This window comes from Lutjanus erythropterus, chromosome 3 (genome assembly GCF_056507025.1).
Source record: "Lutjanus erythropterus isolate fLutEry1 chromosome 3, fLutEry1.hap2, whole genome shotgun sequence".
Lineage (NCBI taxonomy): Eukaryota > Metazoa > Chordata > Actinopteri > Lutjaniformes > Lutjanidae > Lutjanus > Lutjanus erythropterus.
Genome location: NC_139319.1, coordinates 42,482,601 through 42,489,769, shown reverse-complemented (window position 1 = coordinate 42,489,769; position 7,169 = coordinate 42,482,601).

Below are 7,169 nucleotides of genomic sequence, written 5' to 3'. Positions count from 1 at the left end.
TGTTGCAGAGGTCGGGGCAGCTGAAACACTGAAAAAATAAGTCATATTAATCTACTGTGTCTCAGTAGATTCATTCTTTTAGATGTCAGACATCTTCTGCAAAGCAAATGTCTCTTTCTGTTTGTTTCAGAAGATCATATTGCTTTTTAATTATTTTAACTGAGTTAAAATTAATTTCACGTTTACAAATAAAATAAATACAAAAACATGAATATTGAGCACCATTTAGTACAATGTCATGTAGACTCTGGTGTCTGTGGTAGGAAGAAAGTTCTATTTCAAATTTAAAAGAAAAAAAGAAGAATTAGTTCATTTTAATCTCTGTGAAGTGAACTTTGAGCTGGTTGTTTTTTAAGTGTGAACTTGCACAGCACTGACTCCGATACATTGATCTGATGGCTGGACTTACAAGAAGACTAATTTTACACATTACATGCACTGGTACATTGATGCTCTGATGAAAGCACAATCTCATACATGGACAACAACAAAGCTCTTCTCATGGGATTTTTGATGTTAGTAAAATTGATATTTTTAGCTGTTTTTCTCACAAAACAGTATTGGGATTCAGCAGGCACCTTCAATCATGGTCATTCAAGTAATTTGTTCTCATTTTCTATGAGCTCACAATGTCCTCTCTCACTAGACCTTCCTTTAAGTGACCCTAAAATTAAAAATACATATTTTTCCTCTTACTTGTAGTGCTTTTTATTTGTAAAGATAGTGTGAGCTGCAGAGTTTTGAAGATGTAGGCCACTGAAATATCTGCAACTCACATAAAAATTCCAGAGGGTGCAATCAAACAGAAGAGAGAGCACACTTTGCCCTACAGGCTAATGTAGCTGGGTGTGTTTGTTTTCAGGAAATGAAAGTATAGTCTTTTTAAAAGGTAATATCCTTCCAAAGAGGAGCATTTTTAACTGAGCTTTAAAGTGACAGGGGGAGAAAGCTCCTCAGAATATCTCAAAATCATTTAAACTGTAATAAAATATATTTTGCATGTGTTAAAATCAAAGCACTCTCTAAAAAAACACAGCTTGTCACACAAATGTTCTACACTTGGACTAACCAGCTAGTTTGAGCTGGAAATGTACATCACACAGACACAAATAACACAACAACACTTAATCCAGTAACACTAACAACAAATCTCACACAGGGGAAAACTAAAACAGTCGTGGATTGTTCTTACCTCTAATGGGGCCTTCACATGACAAGAAATTTGCTCTTCGCTCACCGCCAGGTAGAGCACAGGGGTGCGAGCGGACGCGAAGGAGCTCAGGTTTACGTCATCAACAAGTGCGAGCTATTCACCGTTGCTAGGCAACACCAAACGCTACTTGTCACTCCGGAAAGAAAAAAAGACGAGGAGAAAAAAGCAGACTCCTCTTCCTAAAAAACTAACCACAGCTCTATGTAACAACATGATAGGATTTACTGTTGCTGAGCTAAAGGACAGTTTATATAGCTACGAAGCACTGATCCTGTCACTGTGTCTGCCTGGAATAGCGAACGTACACAAACAGCTAAACTAACGTTAGCATTGTATTTAGCTTAACGGTAGCTCGTAAACTCTGCCTAATCACAAGCCTGGTAGCCCGATCTGACTACTGACATTTCGCCAAGCAATACTCTTCCTGCCGAGATCGTGGTATCATGTGTTATACAGTTCGGGGAACTCGGAAACACAGAGAATGAGTTTTTCTTCCTTTTTTCTCCCTCCTCTGTTTGTATGTGTCGCTTCTGGCTACGTCACATTCAGCTGTTATCTCATTGGTCGCGCTTTGAAAGGTCAGCGGCAAAGGTGGTCAAAGTTCAAATATTTGAACTTTGGTCGGAGCGATGAGCGGCAGGTCCGAGCGGTGCGCCATGCCGAGGGTAGTGGTGCCGCTAGGTCGGGCGCTACCGCTCTCTCCATAGGAAAATATGGGACAGCCAGCGCAAAGCGTTTTTACTGGTCTCTTTCAGTTTCTGAAAAATGACGCTTTTTCACGAGTTCAGTAACAGTCGGTCGATTGTTCTTTCACATCTACTCTGAAGACGATATCTGATCGCTCCAGATTTTTGATCTGTTAATGTATGTGGGTGTGTCAACGCTGGTGAGCTCTGCTTTGAAGTACAATGTAAGAAAGAAGAGAAAACAGTGTGCGAAATACGGGGGGGTCCAGGGGGGTCCGACCCCCCCGATTAACCCATGAGACCAAGGAAAGCCTCAAAAGCAAAATTTGAAGGGGGTCTCAAATTTTGTCAAAAGAAATATTTCATTGTCACTAATGGTCACTAAAATGTTTTTAAGCTCACCATGTCCAGTATTCAGAATAAAAAAAAATACTCACAAATATTTTTTGCCAAACGGAGCCAGCCAGTCCTGTGTGTGTATGCAAATTAGCCATGTGCACACCAAACAGAAGAAAGACGTAACGTTGAGAAGTCATACTGGTCATACTAAAAATGGCAAGCAAGCGAAAGCTAAACCAGAGATAGTAATGCGTGGCCACACATTACTATCTCGTGGCCACGAGATAATAACGCGTGGCCACAAGATAGTTAATGCGCGGCCACGAGATAATTAATGCGTGGTCGCGAGATAGTTAATGCGTGGTCACGAGATAGTTATTGTAGTCATCCCATGCAGACTGTTGGTTTTATCATGGACAAGTTTGATTTAATTTCATTTTATTTTAATATAGGAATGAATTACAGTGACATACTTCAGTCACTTGTGGCAAGGCATGGAGTAATTCTTAGCGAGAGACTCGGAGCCCCTATGGTGACATTGGATGAAAAAAAAAATAATGCGTGGTCACGAGATAGTAATGCGTGGCCACGCATTATTTTTTTTTCATCCAATGTCACCAGAGGGGCTCCGTATAAAACAACGTGCATCCATACAACTTTAGCCAATGCAAATCCTATGTCAGTGTTGCTTTGCGAATACTATGGGATTATCAAAAATTGTTAAGTGTGTGCCTGTGTGCTGTCTAGTAGGCTATAGACTGATTGTCTTGGCTTGCATCCATTAAATATTGTAATGTTATAGACCTACTGCATATTGAGAAAATTTAGATCGGTATTGCGCAACAATCGGGAGATGGGGACCCCCCCGAATATTGACGGGTATTTCGCACACTGAGAGAAAACATTATGCAATTCAGACAAGTATGATCACATCCTGACACAGGAGGCAGGTTTACTTCAGGTTTCATCAAGTCATGTCAGTAATCCAAGTATCACAATATCAAAGTCACGTAACTTGATTACTTTCTTTTACTTTTTGACTACCTCAATATAAAGTATGGTGAAATTGTTCAGTCTATCATACTGTTTTCTCTGTATTTTATCTTAGCTGTTAGGTGTATTAGTTTGTTCAGTGGTCCTGTTGTGCACGATTGATTGATTAATTGATTGATTGATTGATTGATTGATTGATTGATTGATTTAAACATGTAGTATATCATTTCTGCCGCTAGAGGTCTTTCATAAAATAAAGACAATTACAAAATAATTAGTTTGATGACTTAGTGAAATAGTGTGAGATTATCAAAGTTGTTATCTTCAACATATTAAAGTTGGTCTGTGTATCTTTTGATAAATGGATTATCTGTTCAGAAACGGATATTAAAAAAGAAAAAAAGAGTGGTTGTTTGATTTTCGTTTAATTAATTAATTAAAATAGAAATACAAGGCATTTTTCTTTGTTGTGGTCAAAAAAGGATAAGTGAAATTTTAAAAATGCTTTGATTTTCATTTTCTGTTTAGAATTAAAAAAAATAAAATCAGTAAGAGACAGAAATGAAAAAAGGTCTGTTTTTTTCATTCCCTGAGAGCAGATGTGGTCGTGTGTTGGTGTTGTATTCCTTCTGGTTTTCTGTTTTTTTAACTGGCTACCATCAGTGTGTGTGTGTGTGTGTGTGTGTGTGTGTGTGTGTGTGTGTGTGTGTGTGTGACGGAGAGTTCCTCATCTATGCATGGTAGTCAGTAGGAAAAACAATGAGATATCTGTGAGCGTAGGCCTGTGATGTTCCTGTGAATATCTTGTTGCAGAATGTCAAACACAAGCTTGCAGATCAAGTATTTGAACAAATGGAGCTGAAAAGACACAAACACGTCGTTTGTGTTTATGAAACACATGGAACAACATGGAGTATAAGAGGGAAATGAGGGAATGACCTACAACAAAGATCACGATCCAGAGTTTAACCCTTTACAGCAGGCAGAGCTCTAAAATACAAACTGGCTTTGGGCCACTTCAGTGTTCAAGTCATGCAAGAGAGCACAATATTTCTGAAAATGTACATTTTGTTTCCATTACTAACATGTTTTTGTCAGAAATACAAACAGTATCTTGACATTTTATTCATCAGTTATCTGTGCATCGGACACAAACTCAACAACTCTTCTGTCATTTTGAACTGGTCATTAATAACTCTGATGAAAATGATGAGCTGAGCTTGTTGCTTTTGTCTGTGCGTTTATTAAAATACCACAGAGTTTGTGGTGAGAACTATCTTTGTTGTGTAACTGATCAGAAATCAGTCAGTTGATAACTTGCTGCTCTGCCTCTGTGTTTGCTGATGAGAAATATTGTTGAACAAGCTGTTCTTTTCTGCATGCAATCTTTCACAAATACATACCGACAATATACTTTTTAATAGAAAAGAATAGAACAAATGTTTTATTTTAATTGTATTCAACTGAAGGATATTTTAACTTTGTATGAAACAACTACAAAACAAATAATTTGATTTTAAAAATCATTTTGTAGGCAGGATTATTTTACATTTTTGACATCATGTTGCTGACTGGAGGGAGGGGGGTGGAGGGTCAGAACATGTTTTAAGGACTGAACAAGGAGAGAATGAGGGAACGAGAGAAATAAAACACTGTTTTCTGATGGTTTTACAGCGATTATGTTCTCAGCCCAAATAATCACCCATCCTACACACCCCCACTCCCCACACTGCTGCACAATCCTGCAGCAAAACACTGCAGCACCTGATTCAGTGTGAACGCACACTAGAGGTGAAGCTAAAGCATCTGGATTGCCCCCTGGTGGCCGGCTGCAGTACAGCTCATTAATCCTGCCTCCCCACTGTTAATGGGTGGGACATTGGCCAAACTAAAACAACACATAAATGTTGCATTGTCATTTTTGATATTTCTTATCATGCTAATGTTTGTTAAAGTGTTAATTTTTCTGTTCAGTTTGGTCTTAATTAGTCATTTGATGCTATGAAACAGGGTTTCATGCCAAGATTGACAGCTGAGTTCTGATCGAGTTGGTCGGCTGTGTGGCTCAGACTCTGGCTCCAAATGATGGCAGTGCTCATATCTGGATATTTTGGCCTCTGGTTCATGCTAATAAAGTAGTATCATACAGTACAGTATAAAGTATATATATGTCCTTCACTGAGGGCCTGAGGATGTCCAGTGTTGGCTTTGGTGTGATTTGGAAACTCAATAAAGATTGAATGAACAGGCAAATAGAGCAGCAGGCTTCATGTCTCTGCAGACTGAGTCAAACATGTCTTCATCTACATCTGCAGGAGTCTCTGTCTGCTCCAAAATACTGTTGAAAATGTAATGAGACACTGGACCAGAGACAGTCAGACTGAAACTTCTCAGTGTCGCTGCAGTAACAGCTAATAGTCAGAGCTATCCAACCACATGCAGCTGCTGTCAGACTGTCCATGTCCACAGAGAAACACTGGAAACACAGAGAGGCTGTGACTCTCACTAGAAGAACATTTGTGGCCTTTTTGACTCCAAAAAGAGTAGGGGCTGGAGGAGGGGGACTGTCCGCCTCTGATCAGAGGGCATCAATATTCTTTTTAAAAAATATTAATCTCATGATGTAGATCAGTCCCAAAGAGTCGTTACTAACTCAGTATTACTCTCACAAGGCTCAGGATGATTTAAAACAGTGGATGGTGTTTTGAGCCATTTTCAACCCATGAAACGCTGATTTTTATAAATCTATTTAAAAAATATCATATTTACATCAGCACTGATGTGTCTGATCACAGTACAGTAATATCATTCAGTCTACAGCTCAAAAACTGAGCTTGATTTGTGCACATTGTTCCATCATTGTGCACGCTGTGTTGATGAATTAAGTTTTAAGGACAGAAAACACTTGGTTAGAGGAAGACAAAGATCATAGATCATAAAATGATCATTCATCTAGATATGACTTCTTGTCAGGTCCTGCTGCTCCTGATGGTCAGTCTGGGTGTGTCTACTGTTACACTGTCTACTAAAAATAACAAACTGCATGTATTTCACTGAGATGGATGAATAATGAACACAGAGGACGTTAGCTGTGTGGTCCAGAAGTTTTATTGATGCTGCTGACAGCTGATATGGTTGAAAGAGTGATGGTATAAAGACACAGAACTGAGAAGTGTTTCTCTGAACCTGTGTGAAAGCACACATGTACACATGTACACATCTGGACCAGTACACAGTACAGTAAAAACAAGTAATTATCTTTCATACATTTGTTGTAACAGCATGACAGCAGACAATGTGGTAACATGTTTTTAAAAAGCCTTTTGGTACCATGAAGGAAATCTAAAATAAATCTGTGTTGAGTGATAATTCAAAGAGAATCTGCTGACACACGTTACTACAACTGAAAATAGATATTTTACAGTGACATGAAACTTTGTTTCACCAACACCTTTCAGAACCCATTCAAACTATCCACTACAGAGAATATATTAAAAACCCCACATACACACAGTCCCATATGCATCGTGTGTAAAGATAAATGTTAACAGTGTCTACTACTACTACTGCTGTCACCACCAACACCAAAATGCAAATTCTGTCACTGTAAAAGGTCAAATGAACTTAATATTGAGGTGCATCTACTGTATATTAGTCTGTTTGAAGGGGGAAAACTAATATGAGGTTTTCCCCTGTGCAGACAGAAGATCTGATTCACAACACAAAAGATTTTAAAATCAAACACCCAAGAAAGTGTGTTCAGAGCCCAGAGTAGTCCTAAACCTAGAGGGAGTTTAAAAAGAAAAAGTCAAAGAGCAAAGCATCAAATTAAAGTAACTTCAGTATCTGCTTAATCGAAATATCAAAAGATGCCAAGGTAAAAGAGAGTTTTCCTTTGGACAAAGCAGGGGGCAAGAAGACATATAGAAAAGAGGGAT